Genomic DNA, 12,500 nt, shown 5'->3' with positions numbered 1-12,500 from the left:
CAGAAAATGCCTGCGGTACACCCATTTGGATAAGAGTGCACGCAGATGCGGGCCTCGACGGCTACACATTTCCTCGGGCGGCCGCCTCCCGGCCTCCGTGGAGCGCGGGATGCACGGTCCCATCGACAAGCCTCTCCCGTTTTTACCGTGGCGTCGCGGTTCACCACGGCAGGCGGGTCGGTCTCCTCCGCATAAAAAGGGGGACCCCCGCTTTTTGTTCCACGAAATCGCACAAGCTTTTTTCGCATCCACGGTTTGCCACCGCACACCAAAATGCCGATCCGGCTGCCTACTTTAGCCAACAGGTGGAGCCAGGCGCGCCGTACTTGCGCGGCACTTCCCACGTCCACCGAAGTCGGTGCCAAGGACCACTTTCGGCGCCGGAGCCGCGTACGAGCCTACTCGAGGCGGAAGAACGAAGCCAGCAAGGGCCTGGCCGCAAGTGCGTTCAATTGTCGGGACGTCCAAGTCCCTCGTTCTTCCGTGCTTCCTCTTTCGGCAAGTCGTTGCGGCACCTTCCCAAAGCGCGCAGACCCGCTAATCGCGACGAGCGCGACGTGGCCGTGCCGCCTTTCCCTCGGCAGCAAGCAAAACGCCTGGCAACGTCGACGCTCCCCTAACCGCGATCTCGCACCGTGTTTCGTGTGGCGAATTCAAAAGCCGGCCGGCGCTGCTGCAACCATTACGGTCGGTACGCATACGCCGCGGAGGGCGGGACGGTCATCGGAGCGTGCGGTTCCTCCATCGAGTACTGCGCACCTCGGCCGTCGCATCGCCGTGCCATGACCGGCCGCGCGTCAACGCGAACCGGTGCCAGCGAGATCCCTCGCCTGCAAGAACCGACCGGCAGCCTCCGTCACCCGAGGACGCGGAGGCGCTTGCCGCGGACGGCGGGACGGTATGCACTGGTGCACAGCGGACCCGTCACATCGCCAGTTCCTTGACCGACCGCCGACGCTTGTGCCGTTCCTCTCGTACTTGGCAGTCGCCGCGCGATTGTCGGGTCTCGTTCTTGCACGCTCGAACGGTCGGGAGGGCACTCGGCTGGCGTTTCGGGAACGCGCAGCCTCGCCTTCTACCGACGTAACCACGACTCGCCGTTCGCGCTCCGCCGCTCCTGTTTACAGTACTAGGCGGTCCCGCAGCGGTCGGGTCGCGCATTTCGAGCGCTTCGAGCCACGGTGCAGTGGCGGGTCGAAAGCCGACCTATGAGTGCGTTGCGCCGTTTGTACCCGCGTCCGCCACCTGGCCGACCGTCCAAGGTCGCGGTGTTGGCGTCCGCTGGGCGCAACAATTTGTCACGGGGTGCCGCTCCACATTCAGGCAGCCCCGTGGGGAAAAGCCGACCCCGCGTCCAAACGGGGTCAGCGGCAGAAAGTGTCGGGCGCAGACGCAGCTGAGGCGCTCACCCTTCACAATCCGTTAATGATCCTTCCGCAGGTTCACCTACGGAAACCTTGTTACGACTTTTACTTCCTCTAAATGATCAAGTTTGGTCATCTTTCCAACAGACCGGCGCAACCGAAAGGCCGCGCCGGACATCGGTCCGAAGACCTCACTAAATCATTCAATCGGTAGTAGCGACGGGCGGTGTGTACAAAGGGCAGGGACGTAATCAACGCGAGCTTATGACTCGCGCTTACTGGGAATTCCTCGTTCAAGGGGAACAATTGCAAGCCCCTATCCCAATCACGAAAGAAGTTCCACGGGTTACCCAGTCTTTTCAGACAGGGATAAAGACACGCTGCTTCCTTCAGTGTAGCGCGCGTGCGGCCCCGGACATCTAAGGGCATCACAGACCTGTTATTGCTCTGTTTCGTGCGGCTAGGAGCCGCTTGTCCCTCTAAGAAGGTTGTAAGGTGCTGGAACCCCGCACCTATTTAATAGGCTAGAGTCTCGTTCGTTATCGGAATTAACCAGACAAATCGCTCCACCAACTAAGAACGGCCATGCACCACCATCCACCGAATCAAGAAAGAGCTCTCAATCTGTCAATCCTCCCAGTGTCCGGGCCGGGTAAGTTTTCCCGTGTTGAGTCAAATTAAGCCGCAGGCTCCACTCCTGGTGGTGCCCTTCCGTCAATTCCTTTAAGTTTCAGCTTTGCAACCATACTTCCCCCGGAACCCAAATACTTTGGTTTCCCGGAAGCTGCCCGCCGAGTCATTTGAGTAACTCAGGCGGATCGCTGGTTGGCATCGTTTATGGTCAGAACTAGGGCGGTATCTGATCGCCTTCGAACCTCTGACTTTCGTTCTTGATCAATGAAAACATTCTTGGCAAATGCTTTCGCAGTAGTTCGTCTTGCGACGGTCCAAGAATTTCACCTCTAGCGCCGCAATACGAATGCCCCCGTCCGTCCCTCTTAATCATTACCTCGTATTCCAAAAACCAACAGAACAGAAACGAGGTCTTGTTCTATTATTCCATGCAAGTTTATTCAGGCGACTCGCCTGCGTTGAGCACTCTAATTTTTTCAAAGTAAAAGCACCGGCCATCTCGAGGCACACAATGAAGTGCACCAAGAAAGAACCGGCATGATGTTCAGTCCGAGCCGTCGCATCGGGTAGATGCACTACTCGTCTGGAACTGAGATCCAACTACGAGCTTTTTAACCGCAGCAGCTTTAGTATACGCTATTGGAGCTGGAATTACCGCGGCTGCTGGCACCAGACTTGCCCTCCAATTGATCCTCGTTAAAGGATTTAGAGTGTACTCATTTCAATTACGGGGCCTCAAAAGAGTCCCGTATTGTTATTTTTCGTCACTACCTCCCCGTGCCGGGAGTGGGTAATTTGCGCGCCTGCTGCCTTCCTTGGATGTGGTAGCCGTTTCTCAGGCTCCCTCTCCGGAATCGAACCCTGATTCTCCGTTACCCGTAACAACCATGGTAAGCAAGTAACCTACCATCGAAAGTTGATAAGGCAGACACTTGAAAGAAACGTCGCCGGCTCGTGGCCATGCGATCAGCACAAAGTTATCCAGAGTCACCACACAATACGGGCCGAAACCCGATCGATCTTGGTCTAATAAAAGCACCCGTTACCCAAAGGGCTCCAGGCTCACTGCATGTATTAGCTCTAGAATTGCCACAGTTATCCAAGTAGGAAGAAACGATCTAAGGAACCATAACTGATTTAATGAGCCATTCGCGGTTTCGCCTTATTTCGGCATGTACTTAGACATGCATGGCTTAATCTTTGAGACAAGCATATGATTACTGGCAGGATCAACCAGGTAATCGTTCGACTGCGCGTCCGTCCTCGCCTTCGGCGGGCCGGACGCAGTCTGTGTGCGGCGGAGGCCACCTTCAGGCGCCCCAACACGCTTATTTTGCACTCCGAGATGACGGCGTTCGAGCTCGCTACGGCACAACCTTCCCGAAAGACGAGTGGGAGCCGTGCGGCAAGAAGCACGTTCATGCTCGCTCTTTTTCGTTGCATCGACTCGGTCGCGCCGTGCGGGTTGCCCAAGCCCGCTGCACTGTCGGTGGACCGGCCGGAACTAGCAACGGAGCCGAGACTGCAAAGCCGCCAGACGACGGGTCACGCCCGCGTCTTCGGCGCTTTCGCATCTGAATCGCCCGAGGACGACACGGAACACACCTCGATATCGTGGTAAAACGGCACCGTCCGACAACCAGCCCCTAACGCATCAAGCGGATGAGGCTGCAGACGACTGCCGTGGATTCCCCTGGAGCAGACCCGAGGACACGCTTGACGAGGCCGAAGCCCGCCGCATATCAGACACCCGGTCGCTTTCGCGTACGCCGCTCACGAGAACCCCCACATAATAGCAGCGATAAGTACCCAGACCTCCTTGGGCACTAATACGAGCGTACTCGAGAAAATTTCACCGCGGGTGTGCCCCGAAACGTGTGGCACGTTGAGCGTGCCACAAGTCTACGTCGCTCTCAAACCCGCCGAGGTCGTAGAATTTGCGACCCTACTCACGAAATTCCCACCGAGGATACGGCCGCAAACGTACCGCACCTTGGGTAGGCCACGAGTTTGTGCAACACTACGCTGACGGCACAGCACCGAGGTCGTGCGCGCACGCACGGGAAAATTCCGCCGCGGTTTCTGCCGAAAACGTGAGGCACCACGACTCTCCGCAAGTTCGCGTCGACTGCGAAAGACCGAAGTCGTGAACGACGTGTCCGCTACTCGCCGCCGACACGCTGGACACCAAACGTACAACGACTCGACGGCGTCGTAGAGGCCCACGACGCGGTTTTCCTTAACGACGTCTCGGCGTGGCACCGACAGGTTAGAACGGCCGACCAACGTTCCCTGTCCGCCGTTCGGCTCAGTCGAAGGGCTCGGCGACTTCGGCAACGCTGCGAAGCCGCACGGTGACGCACGCCATGTCCCCATTTTTTTTTTTTTTTTCTTTCTGCGTCTGCCGGGGTGCCCCTATAATAGCAGCGATAAGCACCCAGACCGCCGTGGGTCGCTCGCCCCGGCTGACGTGGTTTTTCGTACTCCTGCGGCGGTCGCCGTCAAGCACGTCCAAATACGCTACTTTCGTGGGCGCATTCACGCTCTTTCGCTTCGCCGGAGTGCCAGCACTCACTCTGCCAAAAACGGCGAACATCCGAGCGGCGGTTCCCACTTTTGCGTCGGCGTCGCAAACCCCGCCCCGGCAGACGAGGTTTGCCGTACTCGTGCGACGGTGGCCGGCGGGCACGTCGAAAGACGCCGATATCGTGCGCGAATTGGCGCACCTTGGCTTCACCGGAGTGCCGCCACTGACTCCTCCAAAAACGGCGAAGATCCGAGCGGCGCTTCCCACTTTCGCATCGGCGTCCCGAACTCCGCCCCGGCTGACGCGGTTTACCGTACTCGTGCGACGGTCGCCGGCGAGCACGTGGAAAGACGCCGATATCGTGCCCGAATCGGCTCCGTTCGGCTTCGCCGGAGTGCCAGCACTGGCTCGGCGAAAGACGACGAACATCCGAGCGACGGTTCTCACTATTGCGTACGCGTCGCAAACCCCGCCCCGGCAGACGCACTTTGCCGTACTCGTGCGACGGTCGCCGGCGAGCACGTAGAAAGACGCCGATATCGTGCCGGAATCGGCCCCGTTTGGCTTCGCCGGAGTGCCAGCACTCACTCGGCCACAAACGGCGAACATCCGAGCGGCGGTTCCCACTTAGCCGTCGGCGTCCCGAACTCCGCCCCGGCAGACGCGGTTGCCGAGCTCGTGCGACTAGCGACCGCGAAGCCGTCTCGCGACGCCGCTTTCGTGCGCGGCTCCCACTGCGACCTGGGTCACCCGAGGTCGACGAGCAAGAAAGAATGTCGAAAAAAAATTTTTTTTTTTTTTGCGTCTGCCGGGGTGCCCCTATAATAGCAGCGATAAGCACCCAGACCGCCATGGGTCGCTCGCCCCGGCTGACGTGGTTTTTCGTTTTCCTGCGGTGGTCGTCGTCAAGCACGTCCAAACACGCCACTTTCGTGGGCGCATTCGCGCTCTTTCGCTTCGCCGGAGTGCCAGCACTCACTCTGCCAAAAACGGCGAACATCCTAGTGGCGGTTCCCACTTTTGCGTCGGCGTCGCCAACCCCGCCCCGGCATACGCGGTTTGCCGTACTCGTGCGGCGGTGGCCGGCGGGCACGTCGAAAGACACCGATATCGTGCGCGAGTCGATGCTTCTTGGTCTCGCAGGAGGGCCGCCACTCACTCCTGCAAAAACGGCGAAGATCCGAGCGGCGCTTCCCACTTTTTCGTCGGCATCGCAAACCTCGCCCCGGCAGACGCGCTTTGCCGTACTCGTGCGACGGTCGCCGGCGAGCACGTCGAAATACGCCGATATCGTGCCCGAATCGGCCCCGTTTCGCTTCGCCGGAGTGCCAGCACTCACTCGGCCAAAAACGGCGAACATCCGAGCAGCGGTACCCACTTAGCCGTCGGCATCCCGAACTCCGCGCCGGCTGACGCGGTTGCCGAGCTCGTGCGACTAGCGACCGCGAACGCGTCTCGCGACGCCGCTTTCGTGCGCGGCTCCCATTGCGACCTGGGTTACCCGAGCTCGACCAGCAAAAAAGAAGGTCGAAAAAAAATTTTTTTTTTCTGCGTCTGCCGGGGTGCCCCTATAATAGCAGCGATAAGCACCCAGACCGCCGTGGGTCGCTCGCCCCGGCTGACGTGGTTTTTCGTACTCCTGCAGCGGTCGCCGTCAAGCACGTCCAAATACGCCACTTTCGTGGGCGCTTTCGCGCTCTTTCGCGTCGCCGGTGTGCCAGCACTCACTCTGCCAAAAACGGCGAACATCCTAGTGGCGGTTCCCACTTTTGCGTCGGCGTCGCCAACCCCGCCCCGGCATACGCGGTTTGCCGTACTCGTGCGGCGGTGGCCGGCGGGCACGTCGAAAGACACCGATATCGTGCGCGAGTCGATGCTTCTTGGTCTCGCAGGAGGGCCGCCACTCACTCCTGCAAAAACGGCGAAGATCCGAGCGGCGCTTCCCACTTTTTCGTCGGCATCGCAAACCTCGCCCCGGCAGACGCGCTTTGCCGTACTCGTGCGACGGTCGCCGGCGAGCACGTCGAAATACGCCGATATCGTGCCCGAATCGGCCCCGTTTCGCTTCGCCGGAGTGCCAGCACTCACTCGGCCAAAAACGGCGAACATCCGAGCAGCGGTACCCACTTAGCCGTCGGCATCCCGAACTCCGCGCCGGCTGACGCGGTTGCCGAGCTCGTGCGACTAGCGACCGCGAACGCGTCTCGCGACGCCGCTTTCGTGCGCGGCTCCCATTGCGACCTGGGTTACCCGAGCTCGACCAGCAAAAAAGAAGGTCGAAAAAAAATTTTTTTTTTCTGCGTCTGCCGGGGTGCCCCTATAATAGCAGCGATAAGCACCCAGACCGCCGTGGGTCGCTCGCCCCGGCTGACGTGGTTTTTCGTACTCCTGCAGCGGTCGCCGTCAAGCACGTCCAAATACGCCACTTTCGTGGGCGCTTTCGCGCTCTTTCGCGTCGCCGGTGTGCCAGCACTCACTCTGCCAAAAACGGCCAACATCCGAGCGGCGGTTCCCACTTTTGCGTCGGCGTCGTAAACCCCGCCCCGGCAGACGCGGTTTGCCCTACTCGTTCGACGGTCGCCGGCGAGCGCGTCGAAAGACGCCGATATCGTGCGCTAATTGGCGCTCCTTGGCTTCTCCGGAGTGCCGCCACTCACTCCTCCAAAAACGGCGAAGATCCGAGCGGCGTTCTCCACTTTCGCATCGGCGTCCCGAACTCCGCCCGGGCTGACGCGGTTTACCGTACTCGTGCGACGGTCGCCGCCGGGCACGTCGAAAGACGCCGATATCGTGCCGTAATCGGCCCCGTTTGGCTTCGCCCGAGTGCCAGCACTCACTCGGCCAAAAACGGCGAACATCCGAGCAGCGTTTCCCACTTTCGCATCGGCGTCCCGAAGCCCGCCCCGGCAGACGCGGTTTGCCCTACTCGAGCGACGGTCGCCGGCGATCACGTCGAAAGGCGCCGAATTCGTGCACGAATCGATGCTTCTTGGTCTCGCAGGAGGGCCGCCACTCACTCCTGCAAAAACGGCGAAGATCCGAGTTGCGCTTCCCACTTTTTCGTCGGCGTCCCGAACTACGCCCCGGCTGACGCGGTTTACCGTACTCGTGCGACGGTCGCCGGCGGGCACTTCAAAATACGCCGATTTCGTGGGCGCATTCACGCTGTTTCGCTTCCCCGGAGTGCCAACACTCACTCTGCCGAAAGCGGCGATCATCCGAGCGGCGGTTCCCACTTTTGCGTCGGCTTCGCAAACGGCGCCCCGGCAGACGCGCTCGTGCGACGTACTCGTGCGACGGTCGCCGGCGAGCACGTCGAAAGACGCCGATATCGTGCTCGAATCGACCCCGTTTCGCTTCGCCGGAGTGCTGCCAGTCACGGCGCAGAGAACGGCGAACAAGTGTTTTTTTTTTTTTTTCCTAGAATTTGTGTTATAGAAGGCACATTTGATATCGGACGATAATTTTCAACTTTATCACGCGCACCGATTTTCGTGTAGAGGTTTGCAAGTTTATGGGAATTTCTCCACTTGGAATAATGCGATTTAGTAGTACTACGAGAACTTCATGGATGTACTCAAGGGTACGGGGCAAGTCAGTTACGTCAACACCTGCAGATTTTTTACACTTCAAACTGAAAATTGTTGGTTGTGAGTCCTCGTGTGATATTAAAGGCCGATTCGCTAACACATAGAACAAAGAAAGAAAGGAAGAAAAAACGCCCGCGCTCGCTCAAGAAACCTGGGTTCGCAACAAGTGGCAACAACAAGCAACCGAGCGAGTGCGCCAAAACCCGTGGCGGCCGAACAAACGCGAAGTCCCAACCGCGTCAGCCGGGGCGGCACGGGACAGGAAAAATCACTTCAGCCGGGGCGGCGGGGCACCGAATAAACCTCGTCACCTCGTCGCAGGATAAAAGAGGAAACAAAAAGTCTAAACAGCGTCTGCTGGAGCGAATGCGTAATAAAACAACAACAACAACAAAAAAAAAACACCCGCGCTCAAGAAGTCTGCAATCCTCACAAAAGGCGACTGTGACCGAGCAGCGTCAGCCGGGGCCGTGCGGAAACGGAAAAACCGCGACTACCGGGGCGTCGAGGCACCGAAAAATCCACTTCAGCCGCGGCGAAAAAAAAAACAAAAAGAAAGACGGAGGGGGGGGGGGGAACCACGTCTGCCGGGGCGAAGGAAAAAAAAACGCGTCTGCCGGGGCGAGCCCGGGTGCGGCACCACCGGGAAAACTGTGGCAAACAGACATGGCGATCGAGTGAGTGGGCCGCCAGCCAGGCTCAGCCAAAAAGTGCAAAGTCCGAACTGCGTCAGCCGGGGCGGCAAAAACCGCGTCAGCCGGGGCGGCGCAAAAAACCGCGTCTGCCGGGGCGGCACGAAACCGCGTCAGCCGGGGCGGGGCGAAAACTGCGTCAGCCGGGGCGAAAAGAAAAAAAAAAAACGCGTCTGCCGGGGCAAGCCCGGGTGCGGCACCACCGGGAAAACTGTGGCAAACAGACATGGCGATCGAGTGAGTGGGCCGCCAGCCAGGCACAGCCGAAAAGTGCAAAGTCCGAACCGTGTCAGCCGGGGCGACGCAAAAACCGCGTCAGCCGGGGCGGCGCGAAAACCGCGTCAGCCGGGGCGGCACGAAACCGCGTCAGCCGGGGCGGCGCGAAAACTGCGTCAGCCGGGGCGGCGCGAAAACCTCGTCAGCCGGGGCGAGCGAAAAGGGGGGGGGGGAACCACGTCTGCCGGGGCGAAAGAAAAAAAAACGCGTCTGCCGGGGCGAGCCCGGGTGCGGCACCACCGGGAAGACTGTGGCAAACAGACATGGCGATCGAGTGAGTGGGCCGCCAGCCAGGCTCAGCCCAAAAAGTGCCAAGTCCGAACTGCGTCAGCCGGGGCGGCAAAAACCGCGTCAGCCGGGGCGGCGCGAAAACCGCGTCTGCCGGGGCGGCGCGAAAACTGCGTCTGCCGGGGCGAGCCCGGGTGCGGCACCACCGGGAAAACTGTGGCAAACAGACATGGCGATCGAGTGAGTGGGCCGCCAGCCAGGCACAGCCGAAAAGTGCTAAGTCCGAACTGCGTCTGCCGGGGCGGCACGAAACCGCGTCAGCCGGGGCGGCGCGAAAACCGCGTCTGCCGGGGCGGCACGAAACCGCGTCAGCCGGGGCGGCGCGAAAACTGCGTCAGCCGGGGCGAGCCCGGGTGCGGCACCACCGGGAAAACTGTGGCAAACAGACATGGCGATCGAGTGAGTGGGCCGCCAGCCAGGCACAGCCGAAAAGTGCTAAGTCCGAACTGCGTCTGCCGGGGCGGCACGAAACCGCGTCAGCCGGGGCGGCGCGAAAACCGCGTCTGCCGGGGCGGCACGAAACCGCGTCAGCCGGGGCGGCGCGAAAACTGCGTCAGCCGGGGCGAGCCCGGGTGCGGCACCACCGGGAAAACTGTGGCAAACAGACATGGCGATCGAGTGAGTGGGCCGCCAGCCAGGCACAGCCGAAAAGTGCTAAGTCCGAACTGCGTCAGCCGGGGCGGCAAAAACCGCGTCAGCCGGGGCGGCGCAAAAAACCGCGTCTGCCGGGGCGGCACGAAACCGCGTCAGCCGGGGCGGCGCGAAAACTGCGTCAGCCGGGGCGAAAGAAAAAAAAAAAAACGCGTCTGCCGGGGCGAGCCCGGGTGCGGCACCACCGGGAAAACTGTGGCAAACAGACATGGCGATCGAGTGAGTGGGCCGCCAGCCAGGCACAGCCGAAAAGTGCTAAGTCCGAACTGCGTCTGCCGGGGCGGCACGAAACCGCGTCAGCCGGGGCGGCGCGAAAACCGCGTCTGCCGGGGCGGCACGAAACCGCGTCAGCCGGGGCGGCGCGAAAACTGCGTCAGCCGGGGCGAGCCCGGGTGCGGCACCACCGGGAAAACTGTGGCAAACAGACATGGCGATCGAGTGAGTGGGCCGCCAGCCAGGCACAGCCGAAAAGTGCTAAGTCCGAACTGCGTCTGCCGGGGCGGCACGAAACCGCGTCAGCCGGGGCGGCGCGAAAACCGCGTCTGCCGGGGCGGCACGAAACCGCGTCAGCCGGGGCGGCGCGAAAACTGCGTCAGCCGGGGCGAGCCCGGGTGCGGCACCACCGGGAAAACTGTGGCAAACAGACATGGCGATCGAGTGAGTGGGCCGCCAGCCAGGCACAGCCGAAAAGTGCAAAGTCCGAACCGTGTCAGCCGGGGCGACGCAAAAACCGCGTCAGCCGGGGCGGCGCGAAAACCGCGTCAGCCGGGGCGGCACGAAACCGCGTCAGCCGGGGCGGCGCGAAAACTGCGTCAGCCGGGGCGGCGCGAAAACCTCGTCAGCCGGGGCGAGCGAAAAGGGGGGGGGGGGGGAACCACGTCTGCCGGGGCGAAAGAAAAAAAAAACGCGTCTGCCGGGGCGAGCCCGGGTGCGGCACCACCGGGAAGACTGTGGCAAACAGACATGGCGATCGAGTGAGTGGGCCGCCAGCCAGGCTCAGCCCAAAAAGTGCCAAGTCCGAACTGCGTCAGCCGGGGCGGCAAAAACCGCGTCAGCCGGGGCGGCGCGAAAACCGCGTCTGCCGGGGCGGCGCGAAAACTGCGTCAGCCGGGGCGAGCCCGGGTGCGGCACCACCGGGAAAACTGTGGCTAACAGACATGGCGATCGAGTGAGTGGGCCACCAGCCAGGCTCAGCCAAAAAGTGCCAAGTCCGAACTGCGTCAGCCGGGGCGGCAAAAACCGCGTCAGCCGGGGCGGTGCAAAAAAACCGCGTCTGCCGGGGCGGCACGAAACCGCGTCAGCCGGGGCGGCGCGAAAACTGCGTCAGCCGGGGCGAAAGAAAAAAAAAAACGCGTCTGCCGGGGCGAGCCCGGGTGCGGCACCACCGGGAAAACTGTGGCAAACAGACATGGCGATCGAGTGAGTGGGCCGCCAGCCAGGCACAGCCGAAAAGTGCTAAGTCCGAACTGCGTCTGCCGGGGCGGCACGAAACCGCGTCAGCCGGGGCGGCGCGAAAACCGCGTCTGCCGGGGCGGCACGAAACCGCGTCAGCAGGGGCGGCGCGAAAACTGCGTCAGACGGGGCGAGCCCGGGTGCGGCACCACCGGGAAAACTGTGGCAAACAGACATGGCGATCGAGTGAGTGGGCCGCCAGCCAGGCACAGCCGAAAAGTGCTAAGTCCGAACTGCGTCTGCCGGGGCGGCACGAAACCGCGTCAGCCGGGGCGGCGCGAAAACCGCGTCTGCCGGGGCGGCACGAAACCGCGTCAGCCGGGGCGGCGCGAAAACTGCGTCAGCCGGGGCGAGCCCGGGTGCGGCACCACCGGGAAAACTGTGGCAAACAGACATGGCGATCGAGTGAGTGGGCCGCCAGCCAGGCACAGCCGAAAAGTGCTAAGTCCGAACTGCGTCAGCCGGGGCGGCAAAAACCGCGTCAGCCGGGGCGGCGCAAAAAACCGCGTCTGCCGGGGCGGCACGAAACCGCGTCAGCCGGGGCGGCGCGAAAACTGCGTCAGCCGGGGCGAAAGAAAAAAAAAAACGCGTCTGCCGGGGCGAGCCCGGGTGCGGCACCACCGGGAAAACTGTGGCAAACAGACATGGCGATCGAGTGAGTGGGCCGCCAGCCAGGCACAGCCGAAAAGTGCTAAGTCCGAACTGCGTCTGCCGGGGCGGCACGAAACCGCGTCAGCCGGGGCGGCGCGAAAACCGCGTCTGCCGGGGCGGCACGAAACCGCGTCAGCCGGGGCGGCGCGAAAACTGCGTCAGCCGGGGCGAGCCCGGGTGCGGCACCACCGGGAAAACTGTGGCAAACAGACATGGCGATCGAGTGAGTGGGCCGCCAGCCAGGCACAGCCGAAAAGTGCAAAGTCCGAACCGTGTCAGCCGGGGCGACGCAAAAACCGCGTCAGCCGGGGCGGCGCGAAAACCGCGTCTGCCGGGGCGGCACGAAACCGCGTCAGCCGGGGCGGCGCGAAAACTG

At 61.9% G+C, this 12,500-nt stretch overlaps 1 non-coding gene across 1 annotated transcript; it reads right to left on the bottom strand.

The window, feature by feature from the left end:
* Nucleotides 1-1,423: 1,423 nt before the first annotated feature.
* On the bottom strand, nt 1,424-3,237 carry LOC142793580 (small subunit ribosomal RNA). The gene has a single exon (XR_012891655.1). It is a non-coding gene; the product is annotated as a small subunit ribosomal RNA (ribosomal RNA).
* Between the last annotated feature and the right edge of the window lie 9,263 nt (nt 3,238-12,500).

The sequence above is a fragment of the Rhipicephalus microplus genome, unplaced genomic scaffold (assembly GCF_043290135.1).
Source record: "Rhipicephalus microplus isolate Deutch F79 unplaced genomic scaffold, USDA_Rmic scaffold_308, whole genome shotgun sequence".
In the NCBI taxonomy this organism is placed as follows: domain Eukaryota; kingdom Metazoa; phylum Arthropoda; class Arachnida; order Ixodida; family Ixodidae; genus Rhipicephalus; species Rhipicephalus microplus.
The sequence above is the reverse complement of the archived record's forward strand: the minus strand, read 5'-3'. Positions and strand labels throughout refer to the sequence as shown.